This window comes from Protopterus annectens, chromosome 9.part0 (assembly GCF_019279795.1).
Source record: "Protopterus annectens isolate FY-2018-M chromosome 9.part0, PAN1.0, whole genome shotgun sequence".
Taxonomy (NCBI): domain Eukaryota; kingdom Metazoa; phylum Chordata; order Ceratodontiformes; family Protopteridae; genus Protopterus; species Protopterus annectens.
In genome coordinates, this window is record NC_056743.1 from 155,228,803 (window position 1) to 155,250,949 (window position 22,147).

General features: G+C 38.7%; 1 protein-coding gene across 1 annotated transcript in view; it reads right to left on the reverse strand.

Annotated features, from left to right (window-relative positions):
• The window catches only part of LOC122811097 (dispanin subfamily A member 2b-like), a 320,198-nt gene that overhangs the window by 46,268 nt on the left and 251,783 nt on the right, over positions 1 to 22,147 (reverse strand). The gene's annotated exons all lie outside the window — the stretch shown is intronic.

The window sequence follows — 22,147 nt, forward strand, 5'->3', positions numbered from 1 at the left end:
CAATGTAGCTTATGTAAAGATTGATGGAGTAACCATTAATCACATTATTTCTCATGTTAAAAGTGCAATATGTGATTTGAAGGAAATTGATATTATTAATGATGAAATATACAATTTTATTATTGTTGAATATCTGACAGTACCTGTTTTTAAAATGCTGCCAAAGATACATAAATGTTTGCATGACCCACCCCTTAGGCCCATAGTTTCGGGAAGGGTGAGTCACAGAACATTGTTCCATGTGGGTAGAGTGTAGGATGAAATCTACCATGCAAGATATACATAGGATTTTGAGAGATAGCTCTCATTTTTTGACAGATGTGTATGTTTTTTTAGAAAATTGTGTATATGAAAAACTTTTTATTAGTGACATTAGATGTACATGATCTGTTCATGGTTATGGCCTTGGGGCAGTTAGGAAGCTGTTACATAGCAGTGTACATTCTGGTGGACATGGTATCCAGCAGCTTATCAGCCTCTTGGAACTTGTCTTGGAACACAACATCTTCCTCTTTGAAGGGCAATACTTTTGGCAGAAATGGGGGGTCGCTATGGGGACCCCCTGTGCAAACTCTTACACAATTTGGTACTTGCCCAATGGGAGAAAGAAGTTATCTTTGAGGCCAGACATCATTGGAAGCAACATTTGGCTTTTTACACTTGTTTTGTAGATGATGTGTTTATTTTATGGACTGGTACCCCCAAAACCCTGATGCAATTTGTTAGGTACTTGGAAGGTACCACCAGTTTTTTATGCTTTACAGTTAACTTCTCCTATAAAGAGAGAGATTTCCTGAATATAAAGATAGAGCAAAGTGGCCATAGAGTATTTAACACCAAAATGTTTAGGAAAGCTTGCTGGAAGAATGGACTTCTAGCCAAGGATAGTATGCATCCAGGCTTTGTTTTTGTAACATTGTGAAAGGGCAGTCTTTACGATTGTCAAGGTTATGTACTAATGAAGAGGTTTTGCAGGATGAATTAGTGACCTTTACTAACTGGTTGGTAACAAGGGAATATAAACCTATGGAGATAGAAGGGGTAATGAGTGAAGTTGTGGGCTCCAGGGATGCTAAGGGTGCTCCTTGGTTTTCCTCTTTGGGTATGTCAAATAGGTTTAATATGTATGATAAATGGAGGAAATGGTATGATAATAGAGCAAGAAGCAAAGTGCCCCTGCAGTTAACTTATAGTAACGGTGTTAAATGGGTGCAAGACATCATTAGAGATAATTGGAGAATACTGCAAACTGATGACTCTTTGAAAGAATTGGTGTGGGGGGGGGGGGGTGAGTCCACAATTTATATATAAGAGAAATAAAACATTTGAAGCAGATTCTCTGTGGTAAGCCCCCTACAGGTATGAAGGAAGAAGACAAGGTTGGAACGTTTCCTTGTCAACGTTGTAAAGCCTGTAAGCATATCAATAGATCACACATATTTGTCCATCCCATTACACAGAGGGAATACACCCCAAGAGTTATGGCCACTTGCCTGTCCCAGAATATAGTCTATCTAGCTACCTGCTAGGATTGTACCTCCTTTTATGTGGGAAAGACTAACTGTAGGTTTAAGGACAGAATACTGACACATCTAACAGCCATTAGGCTTAAGGATTAACGCAATGCACTTTCCCGACATATTGAAAGAAATCCAGGACACCATTTTTTGTTTTTAGCATTGCAAAAGGTTAATATAGGAGAAAGAAAGGGTAATATCATAAGCAATACTGAATGCTGTGAAACTAGGTGGATAATTGAATTAGGAGCCAACAGGCATCCAGGGCTTAATGGTATGGTACCTTTAAAGCCTGTTTTAAGTAGGTGTAGGCCATACATTCAGAAATTTTAGGATTTAATTGATTGAATGACTGATTTTTTAATTTGTGAAAAACTTTTGTATTTAAACTCAGTTTTGTGTTATATGATTTGTGTCTGAGGAAAGGTTTTTTCCTGAAAGTCTGAAAGTGCTAACACTCATTAAACTGTACTTGTTTTTAGTCTGGTGGACTGTGGTTTCATACTTTATTTGTCATTATGAATTGTTTCTGTACCACAGAACTTTGCTACCAACTTCTGGTTTACTCTTGTAGCATTTGTGTTGTTGGCTAATAATGTATGTTTAGTTCTCTATGTGATAGTAAGTCATTTTCTTGTTTGATAAAAATTCAATAAAAAAGAATTTGGAAAAAAAAAGAATATTGATTCCCTAGAGAGTGGTGGAGTTTCTTAAAGGGATAGTATTTGCTTGTATAAGTGATATGTCTGACCCACGGCACTTTGCACCTTGTATATTCTTCTGGGCTGCACATAAGGAGAAGTTATATTTACCTGTGAAACAGCCCATCAGTGCAGAACTCTCATCCCCATTGGCAATAGCTGTGCTCCACAGTGATACAACAATGACTTAATGACTTATTTTGATGGATATATAGGGTTGGATGGGAGGAGTCATTAAAATATATAAGACATAGTTTGCAAACTGAACAGACAATGGCAGCATAGCATGCAAACAGTGTTGTCCTCTCAATTGATATGTATTTTGCTGTTATAACTTAACAATTCCACAAGGTTGCAACTTAGGTTTTACTTTATTGTCACTTTTTCTTCTTTGCTCATGTTTAAAGTAAGCACTAAACTTTGTATGAAGCCTACTTCTTAGTCTGCTTCTTCTACAACCAAGCCAGATCCTGGCAATTGAGTCCCTATTGCCTAACCAGACATGAGTGCAAACATCATTACAACAAGGTCAGCAGTGGATTGTGCAAGGAGCAAGTGCTGCTTAATAGCGCTATCAATGTCAATAGCGTATTCATGTATCAGTCAAGTAGTAACCAATGGCCTGTGCCGAACTAGGCAAAACTGCACCATGCAAGAAAAGCCTAGTAACTGCTGCTCTTTTTATATTGTCCTTATCTACTTTATTTTGCATTTTTGCATTACATTAGAAAATGGCATATAGTTATATATTAAAATAGTAGAAAGTATGTGGTCAAAAATGAGGGAAAAATATAAGCACATTATCAAAGACAGTGTAAGATATCCGCGGTGGTGGTGCTGTGGTAGCATTGTCACCTCACAGTAAGACGCTGACTGGTTCGACTCTCAGCTAGAGCGTCTTCTGCATGGAGACATGTGTGAATGGGCGTACCTTCGTTGAAGGTTGTGCATTAGGGCTGGCAACTCAGCACGTAAAAATCAACTGCCAATCATTAGCGGACCGGAGTTCTGCTGTGGCGACCCCTAACCGGGAAAAGCTAAAAGACACAACATCAAAGACAGTGTAAAATCTGTAGATATTAACTACATTGCAAAATTCTGCAACACAAGGTCATTTATTTTTACTTTTGAAAAAGGGAGATGTATGATGTTGTGTCCTCTTTATTTAAATTATCGCTGCAGCTAGTATGTTGATGTACTATGGTTGCCTGTGTTTTTCACAGATTCAAAAGTCATACACGATGGGAATAATTCAAAAAATTGTGTGAATGGGTAAAGCAAACCTGAAACTAGAAGCAAACCTCCAAAATTAAGTACATCATATGCAGGGGTAGATAAAAATAGGGACATTCCCCAAAACAAAGATAGACAAGAGGGCCGGTATAGGTTTGTAAGGTAGCTATGTGAAAAAAGGGGTTTATATTGTTGATCAATATGCTAAGTGATGTACAAGTGATTGTGTGAGGATGGATGTTATTACGTCTTGTGTTCCTACAGATCTGTGTTGTGTGTATGCAGGTTGAAAGGGGAAGAGGTGCAGACACTATAGCAATGTTCTGTAATGCTCATTCACCTGCACAATACCAGCAGTATTATAGGTTCATAGGTAAGCGGTAGGCTATCTGCCCAAGGGCACCTATAAGCCTAGCCAGAATGTGTTGGCTTTTGCTGCCCACTTAGATTAGTTTCCTGTGCCTCAGTCCAGCAGAGCCATTAGTTCCCTATGCCTCTGTCCAGCAGAGCCACTGCAGTGATACCCGGGGTAAATTTTCTGTTTCCCATCCACTCGTCAAGGTTTCTCTTGAAGAGTTTTAGTGAGGGGCTCTGCCTAATGTAGATTGGAATCCTGTTCCAAAGCATGGGGAGTCTCTGGGACAGGAATCTATCCCTCCAGCATGTCCTATTCATCATTGTGGTGAGGTTTAGATCCCTAGTGCGTGTGGCTCTTAGGGATTTGTTGTTTTTTTTAGGTGGAGCATGTCCATCAATTCTGGGCTGGACATGGCCTTGTATGTCAGGCAGAGATCACCTCTGAGTAAGCAGTATGCAACCGAGTACAGCTGGAGTTTCTTCAGTCGGGCTGCATAGGGCATATGTTTGAGGCCATTAATCCTCTTGGTGAGGTACTTCTGTGGTCTTTCCAGCTGTCGCATGTGTCTTGTAAGGTACATCCCAAATGGGGCGTTGTACTCTATGATGGGTCTAATGAGTGATGAGTATGGGGGCACAATAACCTCTTTTGTTCTAGATGCAAACCATTTTGTGATTAGGTGGGCCACCTAGAAAGATTTTCTAACCACCTTGGCAATATGATTATCAAAGGAGTGATTACTATCTACTTGTGTCCACAGATCCTCTTATTCTCCCATTACCACACGCCCACAGCCCAATTAGCAAATACCTTTCCTCTCCTCATTACCTCTCCCACATAAATCCCTCCCTCATACACTCCTACACTCTCTTCCCACCCTTTAACTTATACCCTCCCCTACACTACTTCAATAGAATTTGAAAGCCCTACTTCCCCCTCCCTTAACTCCCTTAATACTCCTATTAAATAACTATACATTATTCTCAGTTATAACCGTCGATATCATTTAAAGTCAATATTTCTCACTCGTCATAATCCTTACCTCCTTATCTCTTCTCTAAAATGTTCTCTTTAAGTCACCACTACTCCCAAGCCCCCTACCTCCTTTGACTCTTTCTAATTCCCTTACACCAAGCTACCTCTTATTCCTCCCATATTTGCCTAATACTTCCAACAAAAACTACCTCCATACACATTCTCCCCTACCCTCATTCTGCCTTTCATTTCCACTCTGTCACCTTCCATCATTCCAACAAATCCTCTGCCCCTATTCCATCCTAAAATCTTCTCCTCTAAAGCCAAGTTAATGTCTCCTACTCTAATTTATAACCTTCCCAAACCTACACCTTGCAAACCTAAATGCCAAAAGGATGTCTCCCTCTACCTACTAATGCTAGCAGGTGACATCTATCCCAATCCTGGCCCCGTTACATCTAACAACTCCAATAATCCCACAACCCTCTCCACCCTACATAATACCCTAAGGATCTTTACAATTAACACTCAAAATCTTAGTAATAAATCTCACCTATTTCACTCCTGGCTAAGCCATAACTAATCTGATATTCTAGCTATATCTGAAACCTGGCTCAAACCTTCCATCTCCGATTCAGAAATCCTGCCACAAGGTTTTCGTATTCTCAAAAATGACAGAATTAATAAAAAAGGTGGTGGCTCTGCCCTAGTCTATTCTAATCTTCTCACCTTAATTCCTGTACAAATTCCAATCCCACAATTCCAGAACACTGAACTAACCGCTGGACTACTAAAATTAAACAAGCAGAAAAATATCTGCTTCATTGCCCTCTATATCTCCCCTGGAAATAATATATCAGTACTAGAAGAAATTCTCCTATGGGCTTCCACAAAAATCAACTATGAAACTTACATCTTAGGAGATGTAAATATTGATTGGAACAAACTCAACTGCCCCTCCCCCTCCCTATCCATCAATGTCTACAATTTCACTCAGACAGTCCTCACTATCACCCGACCTAACAAAACTAATCCCCCAGGATGTACCTTAGACTAGATTCTTATCTCTAACCCTAACAGAATAACCAACTCTGGCACAATTCCTGATACCATTAGTGACCATCCCCCTGCCTTTATCCGTTGCTCTACTACCTCTTCCCCTTACCAGCATCAATTTATCCAAACTCACAACCTTAGCAACTTCAACCCCATTACCTTCTCTAATTTATTCAAACAAATGAGCTAGCACATGCTGAACATCCTACCTCTTGATAAAGCTATAGACCATTTCAACACTGTCTTCCTTGATACTTTAAACTCCGTAGCTCTCCAAAGAAATAAAAGGATCAAAAATAATACAGCTCCATGGCTTACCAAAGAGACCAAACAAATTATGCATCAAAGGGACAAACTATGGAAACTTCAACAAAAAATAACCTGCCCAACACGTTACTTCAATACAAACAGCTCTGTAACCTTGCTAAACAACTAATCAACAAGACAAAAAAATCTACTACACTAAGTCCAGTCTAACAGCCATAATAATCCTAAACAATTCTGGAAGTCTATAAACTCACTTCTCCATCCAGGCTCAAAAACAAATCCCTGTCCCAACCCTAGCAAAACTGACCTTGAACTAGGCTCTGAATTTAATTCTTTCTTCATCGAAGCCATTTTCGCCCTCACTAAATCCTTTCCCAACAATAACCCAGCTAATGTTCACCCTCCCCCGCCAGTCCCACCAAACAACCATCCTCCTCTATTCGAGCGCAAACATGTCTCTACAATTCTCATAAAAACACTCCTATCCAAACTCAAGCCATGCTCTAATGCATCCGACAACATCCCCTCATCCTATCTAAAACTTGCCGCAGATGGGATTGCTCTCCCAATCAGTATTATTATAAACAGATCAATAAAATAATCCTACGTCCCCAAACTCTGGTGCTCAGCCTTCATTCTCCCTCTCCACAAGGGAGGAAAAAATACCTGCATCTCAAACTTCTGCCCTATTGCCTTACTCTCCCCTATCTCTAAAATCCTTGAAAAGTGCATCCACCTCCAACTTATGCCATTTCTGACCCAAAATAACCTCCTCACACCCACCCAACATGGCTTCCGCCCTGGCCACAGCACCAATACAGCCCTAATCTCTTTCTTAGATACTGTTAATAAAGCCAGGGACTCAGGGCAGCTAGTTTCTAGTGTTCTCCTTGATCTGTTCAAGGCTTTTGACACCATCTCCCACAACCATCTTCTTTACCATCTCTCTAACCTTCACATCTCACCTAAAACTATTTCCTGGTTCTCCAGCTACCTATCAGACAGATCTCAGGCTGTCAAATGGAAAAACACCATCTCTTCCTTCTTACCCACCCCCACTGGTGTCCCACAGGGATCCATCATCGGTCCTATGCTATTTAACATCTTCATCAATAATTTCCACACTGCTATTCCTGACACCAAAATCATTCAATATGCGGATGACTCTACCCTAGTTTGCTCTGCCTCAAACCTCCCTGAACTGTTGTCTAAAACCAAAACTGCCTTATCAAAAACTAAAAACTGGATGCACCAAAACCACCTCCCTCTTAATGCTAGCAAATCTAAAATTCTTCTATTCTCACCCTCTAAGAACTACTCCTTCAATAAAAGTGACTTCAAAATCCTCAGCCAAACAAACACACCTATAGAAGTTGTCCTTCCCGCTAAACTTCTCGGCGTAAGTGTTGATGAACAACTAAAGTTCGATATACATGTACAACAAAACATAAAAAAAACACCAAAAGCTAGGTATGTTGTATAGGAACAACCACTTTCTCTCTAACACAACAAGGCACACACTAGCCTCTACTTTTCTCCTTCCTTACTATATGGTGCTTCTCTCCTAACCAACCTGTCTTCCTCTACCACCTCTAAACTAGAAAGCTGCTGCAATAAAATCACTAAATTTGCCTCCAAATCCAAAAACTCCACTCATCACTGCCTCACCCTACAATTCCTGAACTGGCTAGAACTATCAAACCACTTAGATTACCTACAACTCTCCATAGCACACTCACTCATATTTTATCCTACTAAATGCCACACTCTAACTAATATCCTTCCACCTTATATTCCCAACAGATCCCTTAGATCTGAACATCAGAACTTAATTTCTATCCATAGACCTAAACATCCTGCCAGCCAGCTGCTCCTCTCCTATGCCCTGTGCAAAAAATGGAACTCCCTCCCTTCCCCACTAAGAACCACCCCAAACACCGAAAATTTCAAGGCCCTACTTTTCAAACACCTGTCAACTAAACAGAAATGCCCCTGCCTCCTCCCTACTTAATCTTGGATCACTTCTAGTATAAGAGTCTCCTCATTCTGATACATTTACCCTATCCTCCTCCTATAGACATATTCCTACAACTATATCAATCTCTCCCTGCAATCACCTGCAGCTTTATCCCTCTACTTAACTACTTCTACCCCTACAGCTATACTTGCTCAACAAAACTTGTAAATACTAGACAATCCTTCTACTTCCATAACTATACTTGCTCAACAAAACATGTAAATATTGTAAATATTGAGCACTAATTTCTATCTCTAATACTTTCACTCAAAGCACCACCGCTATTTCTCCATCCCTGAATCTCTTCACTACAGGCAATTTCTATACAACCTTACTCTCAGTTTAGGAATCTCAAAGAATTACTGCTTTTCTATGCAAATGTAATAAGCATAACTTAATGTAAAAAGCTAAATTTTAATCAATTTCAGTATGAATTGTACTCTCATACTGTCCTGTATTCCTTGAAATCGTATTCTGTAAACTGTTTAATGCTTTCTAAAACCTTGATTGTGTTGAAATACTGTATGTAATATATTTTTTATGCATTTTCAGAGCTTTTCTCCCCGGGGCCTCCACTGAAAATGGGCCATATTGACCCAGTGGACTTCACCAGTAATCAAACTGGAATAAATAAATAAATAAATAAATAAATAAATAAATAAATCCCTTATTACATTTTCTGTATTTAGGGGACCACCACGTATGTGGTAGTTCGCGGGTACTTTGTTTTTTCCAAAAGGGATGACTATGCACTTTTTGGCATTTAGCTTGAGGCCATGATTTTGACACCAGGTATCCATCTCAGTAAGACCCTTCTGGAGGATGTCTGTATCAGCTGGAGAGTCAGTTATGGCCACCAGTTTGCAATTGTCTGTGAACTTGGTCAGCCATAGTCCTCTTGTGCTTGCCTGTACCTCTGAGAAGTATATACCGAACAGGAGGAGTCCCAGGACTGAGCCCTGGGGGACGCCACTTGTAACTGGTTTGGAGTCAGACCTAGAGCCTGCAACTTTCACCATGTGGGTTCTATCCATGAACCAATTGGCAATCCATCTCATGACATAGGGGTTTATGTTCAGGCTGGTGAGCTTGTCTATAATACCAGAATGAGGAATGGTGTCGAAAGCCTTTGTGAAGTCTAGGTAGGCTGTGTGGACCTTCTTTCCCTTGTCTAAAGCCTTGGTAACTGTCTCAAAGAAGTCCACCAGGTTTAGGAGGCATGATCTGCCCTTAACAAAGCCAAACTGGGTAGGATCCAGTTGAAACCACTCTAAAACAAAAACTGCTGTATCACATCCAAGAACCAGTGACACCTTTTCCAGAAAGTCTGTTTAATTCCACAGCGAAGTAGATAATAAAAGCACAATGAAAAACTTCACCAATCTATTTCTCTTAGCGCCTCGACCGTATCAGCCTTTACAGAGTAAAATGACCAACTCACAATATTCTCTTTTATATTATACTTCAATACAATTAATCAATTAATCAATTATCTAATTAAAATATTTAAAGTAACATCTACACTTTACAAAACTAAAACATCAGAAATCAAATAAAACTCTGCCAATGACATTCCTTATTCAGCCCGTTGGGCTGCAGAGTATTATATTTCATTATAAAAATTGATTCCTTCTTTTTTTAATAAATATTTCAATAAATCTTCACCAGAAAAATATACGGTGATGTGTTCCAAAATTGTTACCGCTAGACTATCAGTTTTGCCTTTATGTGCCGAATTAAAATGATCTGCTACTGGGCTATTAATTATTTTGTTTTTTATATCCCTAACATGCTCTTTGATTGCCTCACTTAAACTGCTTTTGCTCTCACCTATATAAAAATGATTGCATGAACATTTTATTGCATAAATTATGCCTTTTGTTGTACAAGTAAAACAATCTTGTGTTTGAAATTTTTTTACATTAATATAATGGAACATAGGTACTACATATTGGCAAATGGAACATCTGCCACAAGGATAGTACCTAATATTGGAAAATAATTAGGAGACAAGTGTCTAGTTTATCTGAAATAGAATTGAGAACATCTTATTAGAGGGGACGTAATATTAAAGATTTCATAGTGCATAGCAGATATTATAGACCAAAAGAATTGATGGGAGTCAACATAAGATTAGGTACTAGTCCTTGTGGCAGATGTTCCATTTGCCAATATGTAGTACCTATGTTCCATTATATTAATGTAAAAAAAATTCAAACACAACATTGTTTTACTTGTACAACAAAAGGCATAATTTATACAATAAAATGTTCATGCTATCGTTTTTAGATAGGTGAGAGCAAAAGCAGTTTAAGTGAGGCAATCAAAGAGCATGTTAGGGATATAAAAAACAAAATAATTAATAGCCCAGTAGCAGATCATTTTAATTCGGCACATAAAGGCAAAACTGATAGTCTAGCGGTAACAATTTTGGAACACATCACCGTATATTTTTCTGGTGAAGATTTATTGAAATATTTATTAAAAAAAGAAGGAATCAATTTTTATAATGAAATATAATACTTTGCAGCCCAACGGGCTGAATAAGGAATGTCACTGGCAGAGTTTTATTTGATTTCTGATGTTTTAGTTTTGTAAAGTGTAGATGTTACTTTAAATATTTTAATTAGATAATTGATTAATTGTATTGAAGTATAATATAAAAGAGAATATTGTGAGTTGGTCATTTTACTCTGTAAAGGCTGATACAGCTGACACGTTAAGAGAAATAGAGTGGTGAAGTTTTTCATTGTGCTTTTATTATCTAATTTGCTGTGGAATTAAACAGACTTTCTGGAAAAAGGTGTCACTGGTTCTTGGATGTGGGTAGGATCCAAAGTTTGAAGGTTCCCAATGTCTCTGTTAATGAATTCTATGATGATGCACTCCATAGCCTTGCAGAACAGGCTATAGGACAATAGTTCCCGGGGTCCGTTGTGGCTCCACCTTTGTGCAGCGGGATAACTGTTGTTGTGCGCCACTCTATGGGTACGTAGCCTGTAGAGAGGCTGAGTTTGAACAGTGTGTTTAGGTGAGGGGTTAGTTCATTTTGGAGCTCATGTAAGACTCAGCCTGGGGCACCGTCTGGTCCCATTGAAGCTGTATTTTTGGCTTTGGATAGGGCTGTTTTAACCTGTGTGTCAGTGATTTCCGGGGCACTACATTCTTCTGGTATGGTTATAGGCCCTTTAGGGGGTGAGAAGGGGGTGAAGTTTGCACTAAACCTGTCTGCCAGAATGTTGGCAATATCAGTCGATTCAGTGTATTTTGTGCCATTCTGCACTAACTCAGAGGAGATCTGAAAGTTTCCACTTAGGTTCTTGACATAGCTAAAGAATGCTTTGTGGTTATCTTTGGAGTCCTTGGCAATTTTCTTTCAAAGCTAGCCTTGGATGATTTTATGAGGGATCGTAGTTACTTGCTGATACTGATCAGGGATGTCTTTCCTTCTTGGGAGTTTACTCTTTTCTGTACTAGTTTCCTCCTTCTATTATATAGCTTGCTTATGGCAGGGGCCCACCAGACTGGTTTCCTTTTCTTGGAGGAGTGAGTCTTGGTTTTGTTTGGGATAGCACAATCCATGCATTCTTGCAGGTGTTCATAGAGTACCTTTGTAAGGGATTCAGCAGCTTGGGCAGCATTGTTCTTTAGCATGGGGGCTGTGAACCTTTCCACCTCAGTCTTAAGTAACGTGAAGTTTGCTTTTGAAAAGTTTTTCATGGTGGTTTCCTTGATTGGGGGTGGGGGCGGAATGTGGATATCCAGAATGATTAGTCTATGGTCTGATCTAACCAGCGAGGGTTTGACCTCCAGTGTAGAACACCGATCGCCCATGTTGGTGATGACCAGGTCCAATATGTTGTCACCTCTGGTGGGGGTGTTGACCAATTGATTCAGGGCATTCAAATATATAAATTCTAGGAAGCATTGGGCAAGGGAGTTAGTACTTGAGTAGTTCTCCCAGTTAATGTTTGGGTAATTGAAATCACCCAATATTAGGGTGTTTGCTAGGACCTTCATATTTTCCATTGTTTCCAGAAATGTGGAATGGGGGTCCTGGGTCATGGTGGGTGATCTGTAGCAAGCTACAATTTGAAGTGCAGTTTTGCCCATTGTTAGTTGCACATGGATGATCTCTGAGGCATAATAGAGACGAATTACCATGTATTTAAAAAGAAAGTGGTTAAAACATTAAGGATAGGCTAGGTATATAATGTCAGTTATTTTATGCTGTTTTTATTTAAATGTTATATTTTTATGGATGGTATATGAAGTCATGTGATTGATCATGTGCCTAAAGAGGTATATTTAAAGTGTGTTATCTAAGGATTATTTCAGTCGGAAGAAGTCTCTTGTTGTGATTGTTTTGGGAGACAAAACCATTACTGACATCAGACTCTCACATGTTTGGTTGAGACACAGTTGTGTGTACATTGTAGTTTCACATACCATCATACAATGCTTCCTTCTGTACAGTGACCTGTACTGTGGTGCTATACAAAAAACAAACGAAAATATGAGTGTTCACTGGTCACATGAAACATTCGAAGAGTTTATTAAATACCATTCTTTTCACTTGTTGAATAAAGTTTTTGGATTTGAAACGTGTGCTCAAATTACCATTTGGATTTTGTATCATACTATTAGTTTGGGAATATAGTACCAGTAATGCTATATGTAGATTTTCATATATGGTATTTGATAGCCGTCCGTTACATGCTTGTTCATTGTGGTATTTGAGGTGCTATGCTTCTACATAACTTCAGTGAGTTTCTTTTGGACAATTGCTGCCTAATTCTGCAGGTTTTTGTTTTTGGTGGGTTTACATTATCTCAGTGCACTTTATCTACAATATTCATGAGCTTGCACATGCACTATTGGCATGTAATTAGACAAAATATCTGAAAATAGTATTAAGTAAGGGTGATTGTTTCGCCATACCCATCTTATTAAAATAACGTTTTTCGGCTTTTCCCGGTTAGAGGTCGCCACAGTCGATCACCAGTCCACAGATTGATTGACAGTGACATTTTTACAGTGTTGAGTTGCCAGCCTGGTGCCCAACCTCCACGGAAGGGACACATATACACACCTAACTGCATGTCTTTTAAAACTCACTCCATCGCAGGGAGGACATACAGACTATGCACAAAAGGCGCTCTACCCATCTTACTAATACATGCTAACTCTAACCCCTGCCCTAAACCTAAGCTTCACCTTAGACAAGCCCTTCCTATAATACTACCACTATTCAGGCAAGTTATATTTGGAAGTTGTGGTTGAGTACTGTTACTGGATCAAACTACTTGTTTTCTTTTGCAATCATTCCTTTTCTATGATTTAGGTTTTTTAATTTATGATTGTTCTGTATGCTGGGACTGACAATTTGTTATTTGATCTTTCAGCATTTTTGAAAAATCAGTGCAGTTAATATAGACTCATCTATCTATCTATCTATCTATCTATCTATCTATCTATCTATCTATCTATCTATATATGTGGAATGTCCTACACCCAATCAAATGGATATGATGCTGACACCCAGGAGATCAGCATCAAAACATTGTATGAAAAAATATCAACACATTCTGCACATGCTCTGGGGATTACCCCAGAGTGGACTAAACCAGTGTCAATTGTTTTTGTGGAGGGGGACAAGCCTCCCTTTTGCCCCCCACGTGTACTACTAATTATATATAGTAACTTTGAGATTGCACAATCCTTGGGGAAAGGGAATACTTCCTCCTTGGAAATTGTAAATCATGCACCACTGTCGACCATCTGTCTGCGTTGACCAAATGGTATTGATCAAACAGGTATCGGTATTTTGTCTATTTGACGGGGTGTAGGGCACCAAAATATATATATGTATATATATTTGCATTTATCACTTATCTTTCCCTGATCTGGCTTCCATCATTTTTAAAGTTTACATAAATAAATCTTCTGTAGATTTTAGGGAACTGGCAGGATTTCTTTCATGCCTTTCTGTACATCTCACGTTATCTAATCTAAATGCTTGCTAAGAACATGAAGAATAACATAGCTATAAAACATCATACCCCTGTGACCCTGCATCACTCAAGTTGTTTCCCAGTCAACACACTGTAGCCAAGTCCCCAAATCTTGGAATACCTTTTCAGCCATTTGTTGAATCCCATAGTGTGAAGTATATTCCTTAACCATTCGTGTGCCAGGGAGTACCAGTGATAACTTTAATCCATGAATCAGCTTTTCAGGACTCTCCAGTTCTACAGACTCCTTTTACACTACTGAGGTACTTTTCACAGCCAGCTAATTTTCCATTTCATGGATAATTGTCTCAAATTTCCTTTACCTTACAGCTGCTCCTAGCCCTTCTTTTCATGGCACCAGACATGCACATTACAGTACTGTCTCTCTTCCATAGTTCTGCCTTTCTAGTAATTTAGTCTGACATTAGAAGATACCCTCCTTTTCTTCTTGAATTTGTTGTTACCTCTGAGGCAATCTTTGGTATGCTTTATTTATTTTTATTTTACATTTGTTTACCATGATAGTCCAGCTGGACAGAGATCCATTTACAGTGGAGGCCCGGGGAGAAAAGCTCCACAGTAAGTAAGACATAATTAGACATATGATATTAATGCAAGATATATACAAAATAAAAGAACATTAATACAGAATCAAATAACATGGTTAAACATAAAGTGATATAAAATTTGAAACCAGCAGAAAAGATTCCTAAGACTGTACCAAATTAACAGCAGGTATAATAGGATAGATAGATGTTAAGAGTGGACAGACAGAGGTTATGTAATACATAGACATAGCCAGGTATTCATCAGGTGTACTTTAAGTGAGTTTTTGAACTGTGTAGTAGTAGAGGCAGAAGTCAGAGTAGGGGCAAGGTTGTTCCAGTTTCTAGCTATGTTATGAGAGAGTAATGCTTTCCCTGCAGTGTTGTTAGCCCTGGAGATACAGAAGGGGGATTTGTCAGTAGAAAGGAGAAGACGATTTGAACTGTGGTGAGTGAGAAGATGGCTTAGTGCTGAGGTTCTATCAGGATATTTTACAATATTGTGGGCAGTAGTTAACTGGTTATAATTGAGTAGCTGGGGAAGTTCTAGCCATTTAAGTTCCCTTAGGGATTGACAGTGATGGGTTCTGAAGGTGGAGTTGCTAGCAAACTTGGCAATTTTATTATAACATGACTCAAGTCTGGCAAGATCCAGTTTTCGTAGCTGGGTAAGAATTGGTGCGGAATACATTAAAGTGGATAGTAGATGAGTTTGGGCTAGGGTGATCCGTGCCTGGTCTGACAGGAATTTATTGTGTCTATATAGTGTTCCCATTTTTTATGGACTTTTTTGATGGTTTGTGAAATATGGACATCAAAGTGTAGTTTTTTTTTCAATTTCTACACCAAGGACTTTGGTGTGGTCAGAGGGAGAGATGCTAGTACCATATCTGGAAGTGTTTGTAAAGGGTAGAGGGGTGGATTTAGTTTTGTTGGGGGTGAATAGGAGCAATGTAGTCTTGTTGGGATTTAGGATAAGTTGGATATGAGTTATCCAACTTTCCACAGAGTTAAAGGATTCCTGAGTGAGTTGTTGTAAAATGGTGAGTGGTGGTGTAGAGCAGATAAGAGTCAAATCAGCTGCGTACTGTATAAGTGTAGAATGCTGGGTGGAGGTATGAAGATTGTTAGTAAATATTGAGAAAAGCAGTGGACCTAATATCAAGCCTTGTGGTATGCCTATAGTAGTTGGAAGTAAGGGAGATAGTATGCCTTGCCACTGGACAGATTGTTGTCTACCTGACAGACAGCTTTTAAACCAGGAAATAGTCAAAGGGGCAAAGGATAGGGAGGCCATGGAGTCTAGTATTATGGAATGTGACACCATGTCAAATGCTTTGGATAGGTCTAAGAATATTGCAGATTCAAAGTTATTGTTATTTTTGTGTTGGCTGACCAGATTAGTAAAAGAGTGAAGAGCGGTTGTTGTGCTATGGTGCTGTCTGAAGCAATGTTGTGTGGAGGTGATGAGATTGTGTGACTTTAGGAACTGCATAACCTGAGAGTGAATACAATTCTCGAGTACTTTAGATAAATGGGATAGGATGGCTATGGGACAGTAACTGTAAAAGTCATAAGAGTTCCCACCTTTGTGAAGAGGAATAATATATGATACTTTCCATAGATGAGGGATATAGGCTTCCTGTATTGAGAAGCTGATAAGGATGGAAACAGGGTAAGATAAGGATTCAGCAGTTACTTTTAGGAAGTTGGCAGGTAAACTGTCAGCAGCAAGCATGGCAAGTTTCAGTTTTTGGAGGAGTTTTTTAATTGTAGAGGTAGGAACAAGTGAGAGAGTAAAGGAAGGGATATTATCAGGGCATTTGACTGGGATATATGTATGGTTAGTTTTGGATAGTTGGGAGGATAGAGATGGGATGGATTCTGTGAAGTTGTGATTAAATTGGGAGGCTATGTCTTTAGTATTATTGGTGGAGCTGGGAGCAGGAGTGGTCATTTTGCCTGGGTTTAGTAGGGGGTTCATAGCATGCCAAAACTTTTGGGGATCTTTTGAGTGTTTGTTTTTGACACCAAGGAAATAATTCTGTTTATCACATTTGATTTGTTTCTTGGCTTTATTTCTAAGTTGATGGTAGTTTTGTTTGGTTAGGATAGTTTTATCCCTCTTCCAGATTTTCCAAGTCTTATCTCTAGCTTTTACTAGGGCTCTTGTGTCCCTACTTAGCCATGGTGCATAGTTTGCCTTGACTCTAATTTTCCTAATGGGTGTGACTATATTAAGGACATTAGTGAGAGTATGGTTAAAGTATTCGACTGCTTGGTCCAAACCTGGGGTTAGTAGCGGTTCCCATTTACATTGCCTTAGAATACAGTTAAGATCCTGTATATTTAGTTTGTGGTCATCTCTGACTTGTCTAAAAACTATGGGCTTAGAAAAGTTGGTGTGTTTACATAAGAGGAATGTGAGGAGATAGTCACTTAGCCATCTGGTAAGCATCCTGTTTGGTAGTTTTGCTTGGGGAATCGACTAGTGTCCAATCTAAAATATATTGTTTATGGGTTTTTGTCTACTCTAGTGGGTTCTTGAATGAGTTGGGAAAAGCCAAAGAGATTAATATGGTTATTGGGGTTGTTGGAGTTACAGGCTAACCAGTCAGTATTTAGGTCACCTAGTAGGATGGTTTCCTGTGGAAGATTATCTGAAGTCCATTGTAAGATTTCCTCGGTGGTGGGAGTTATTACCTGGGGGAATGTAACAGCAGAGAATATTGATTTTTTGGTGTTTTTATGTATAGAATTGAGCCTACTGTTTCAGCATTTGGAAATTTAGGTAGAGGGGTTTGTAGAGGTTTTATGTTGAGTGTATTTTGAAAGAGAATGGCAACCCCACCTCCCTTTCTGCCTACTCTATCCAGTCTCAAGATATTATAACCTGGTGGGAGGATTTCTTCCTTTTGGATGCTTGGTTTAAGCCAGGTCTCAGTAATGGTTAGTATGTCTGGGGAGTAGTGGGTTATAAATGCATGTAGGTCAGGAAGCTTGTTAGATATACTCCTGGTGTTGATATTAAGAATCAGTAAGTCTGATGTTTGGTTGGGAGTAGGGTATTATGTGGTCTTGGGTTTGGGTGTATGTCTCCTGATATAAGAAGTCTCTTTGTGATAAACAATATGTGTTTAATTATGTGTGCTATTTCTATGTTGGATGTAAATTATATTTTTCTAGTGTAAGATGTTGTTATGTGAAACTTATATATGTGTAGTATTGAGCTGTCTTTAAATAGCGTAGCGCTGATAGGAAAATTTATGTGTGAGTTTGTTTTAGTGGAAGTATGTGTTGTATGGAACATTGTGATTTTTAGTGAAGTGTTAGCATGAATGGATGTGATGTTGGTTAGGAGTGTGAGGGTGAGGAATAGACATCCTAAGGTGAATTGCTTTTTTGTGGGAGAGGAAGTTGGGTATTAGTGGTATTGTGGTTCAAAAATGGAGGCAAGCTTGAGGGCATGGCTAGCAGTTATTACAAATGTGCTAAGGACAGAGTCAAGATAGGGGGTGTGGCTGGAGAAAAAGATAAGAGGTAGTTGATTGGGGGAGGGTGTAATCAGGTGACCAGCAGTGAGAATAAAAGTAGGAGTAGTGGGGTGGGTGGGAAATGGGGGAAGGGTAGGGGAGTGGAGTGAGCCAAGTGAAGTGAAGGCAAATGGAGTGGGGCTTCACCAGACTGCTAGACTGCAAAACCAATCTGTTTTACTGGTCAAGGCAGGACAGTAAATGCAAGGTGATTTGGTGTGAGTATATTACAGATTTCCTTGCAATGTTTCTTTCTTATGTTTCTATGAGAATTACTGGAGTTGCCGAATGGGATGCTGCCAGTGCTGCTGACCACCGAGCAGAACACTGCACTATTAAATCCCCACACAATAATAGGATAACAGTGAGAAAAGATTATTAACCTTGTTTCCTTTTACTGTTTAAGAAAAAACAGAGTTTGACTACTGGAGTTTTTAGTTATGTCATGAGTAGCAGTCCCTAATGTTGCGAACCTTTCGTAGGGTGCGGGCTGGGTAGGGTGAAAGAGTTTGATAGTTCCTAGGAGGAGAAGGAAAACATAGGTGGAGATTAGGACAGTAAAATGAGCACTTTACCTTCTTTAAATGAGTTACTAGCTGCAGTATAAATTGTTAGACACAATATTCAATCAGATTGAGCAACATATACCTTCTGTTTTAAATGCTATACAATAGCATATAATAAGTTAAACTAACAGATAGCGGATAAAAAAATGCTAGTTAATACTAGCTGTTTAGTCTTTGCTTATCATATATCCTTTGAAATAACTTTTTACTCCAGCACAGTATAAGGACCATTCAGATGTAAAGTTGCATTTAGAGTCATGCAATTCTGTTATGCCAGTATCATCATCTCATTGTCTGCTTTGGTTCTCCTATTCCTCTTTCCTGCTGTTCTTTCAAATGTTGTTAATTCTGTTAAGTCTGTAGTTCAAAAGCTAATGATCCATTATGTTCAATATGAGCCAATACTTCTGCACACCCAGAAAAGTACTGATAGCTGTGCTAATACTGCAACCTACACATTGATCCCTTGAATGTTGACTGTATGCCTCTTACTGTATGTTACTATAATTTCCTAGGATTGCTTTCTTGTAATCTGACATTAACTATTTCCAGTAAAAAAAGCACGCTTTGTTTACTGCAAGCTGGACTTCCACAGTAAGTAGGGGAAAACAGAAAAATTTAATAGCTATTTCTGTGAGAATGCCTGCTCCAAACTATGAATTCCAGTATTATTTTTCAAAGTTGACCACTGCAAAAGCAGTTCTAGTTTTGGATGGGGCTGTGATGTAGGAAGTCACAGCTCACGTTTGTGGCACAAGTGTATTAGTACTATGTCCATAAACAAGTCTTCCTTGTCCCATTCTAAAAGGTGCGCTTTATAATGATGGGAACCCTGATGAAATAACACTCCTGAGCACTTCCCTTTGCTCTAATTACCACAATGTAAAGTGAAAAGGATTTTACATCCAAAGTGGTTCTCTCCAATACAAACAGGTAGTAACTAGAATTTAAAATTGGTTGCTGATATGTAATCTTGGATGGAAACCATAAAGGACTCAGTATCTGCTCTAAGCAAATTAACTGATGAAAACTAAGTAAATAACCGTACCAGCTAGATTTGGATAACTAAACCAGGAACAATACTTACACAGCCAGTTTTCCCTTGATGCACTTCTAGGGGTAAAATTTGCAGCCAAAGGATGTCAGAAAGAAATAGGGCTCAGTTAACCTGTTTGGCAAGGAGGTTTGGTGACATCCTGCTTGTTAATAATGATCAAATCTCAATTTAAAGGTGAATTAGGTAGATGTTCCCTATAGTTAGACTAAAACAACCACAACATTTTTATGTTGCAAGTGTGGAAAAGATAAGTAGGAACAGAACATATAATATAAATATCAGGTTATAACTTGAAGTATGCAGGTTACAGGGGTAGAAATATAAAATGAGAAAAGGTTAAGAATTAGACACTTTAATGTCACCAATTGATTGTAAATGAAATAGTATGCTTGATGACATCAAAATGACAATGAAAATGTCAGTGCTCTGATAACAATAACATTTTAAAAAGAATATGTATTTAAAATCTATATAAGATGAAATAACAGTAAAAAGGCAAATACTTTTGAACACAGCCAAGCAAAAAATATATTGTTATTAAGACAGAAAGAGGTAAGGATAGGATAGAAAGAGTAAAAGTAGAATATTGCTTTAAAACAAAACGCCAAAACATATTTCAAAGGATAAGACAAGAATATTTTTATGACAGTCTGTCCCAGTCTGGGACGTGTGGAAACATGACAGTATTGTAGAAAGGGGTAGTGATGATATGAGATGGTGAAAGGATCATGAGGGACGTGGCATCAGTATGCTGCCTGATATTAATACTAAAACCTCATAAGACTTATGAGCAGTTATCTTTTGTTACAGCATGTAGGGGTAGTGCAAGGTTATTACAAGGCAGAGGGGATTGTGCCCCCATGGGAATACAGGTGAGACATAATTCAGTTTAAAAATGTATTACAGTGTCAGTGCTTTATGTTAAGTGTTCAGACATAAGTATATGTGATTAGTACCTTTCAATTATTTTAGTGTAGGCTACACCTTTTTCTCTTTGGTCATAATAAATAGCCAGCAAAAATAATATTTCCGTAGTACCACCTTGTGAAAGTAAGAGCCTTTGTTTTTACTTGTCATCATTTCAATAACATTTATTTGCTCTGGTATAGACAGTGTCCAACATTTAAAACCAATTTCTGATGTTAGTTGATGCCTGTTGTGGAATCATATTTGTAAAAGGACAACGAAAGCCTGACTCTTTTGTTTTGATGCCATCTGAAAAAATCCCGACTCTTTTGTTTTGATGCCATCTGAACAAAGCCTGACTCTTTTGTTCAGATGGCATCAAGCCCTTATCCCCCTACTTTATACATGGAGTTAGGGTATCACATCAACAGTGACCATCACCTAAAACCAATGTTGCACTGTTGGGTGGCTAGCCATGCTACAGTCATTCTTCCATAGTGCACACATGCACACTCACACTTACAGTTAATTTAGAGTGCTCACTCCACTTACTGCATGTCTTTGAGTGGGTGTGGTCTGGCTCCATCCCATATTCCAAACACAGGGAGACCACTGAGACTCCACAAAGAAGGTACCCCAAATGAAATTTGAAGATTTGAACCAGGGAACCTCTTACTGTGAAACAAAGTACAGTTGTATAAGCTGAACCATAATGTTACCATAACAGTAGATGTTGGAATGATCACTGCTACAACACCCTTAGCTATATGGGTAATATCCTTCCAAGGATATAACAGCAGGCCAGCATCCAAAGCTTCAGGGCACCTTCCACACACCCAAATGGTCACGCAGCTTGAGATGAGCTGATCAAAATAAAATTTTAGGCGTGAAGCCCTTCAGAGCTTTACTGCCAGTAGACAGAGAGATGCTGAGCCCTGAAAGGACAATGCTAGAAATAACACAAATAAATGTCCACACCTTAGCATAAAAAACACACAAAAAAACAATGGGATGGAAGTAGGGAGCAATTCCTGCATCAGTCATCATTTGAAAATGTACTCTTATAGTAAGTTCCACTTATACAACTCTACTATGTTCTTCCTATTGAATACTGTAGCAGCAGCCTCAGTTATATGAGTAGATTACCATAGCTACATGTTAAATGAAAAACTGAATTATCAATGTGTATTTTCTGAATAGTATGAAGGAAGAATACTTATATCCAACAGTTTTTGTTGGCATTCTCACAAGAAAATCAAAGAGTTTGCAAGGGGCAGGCAAAATATGAGGAAATGCAGAGACATTCTGCAAAATCCCGGAAAAGTGAATGGTATTGCTACCATATATTGATGTACAATTTTAAAAAGCCTAATTACACCCTTATCTGTTTTTCAATATTTTT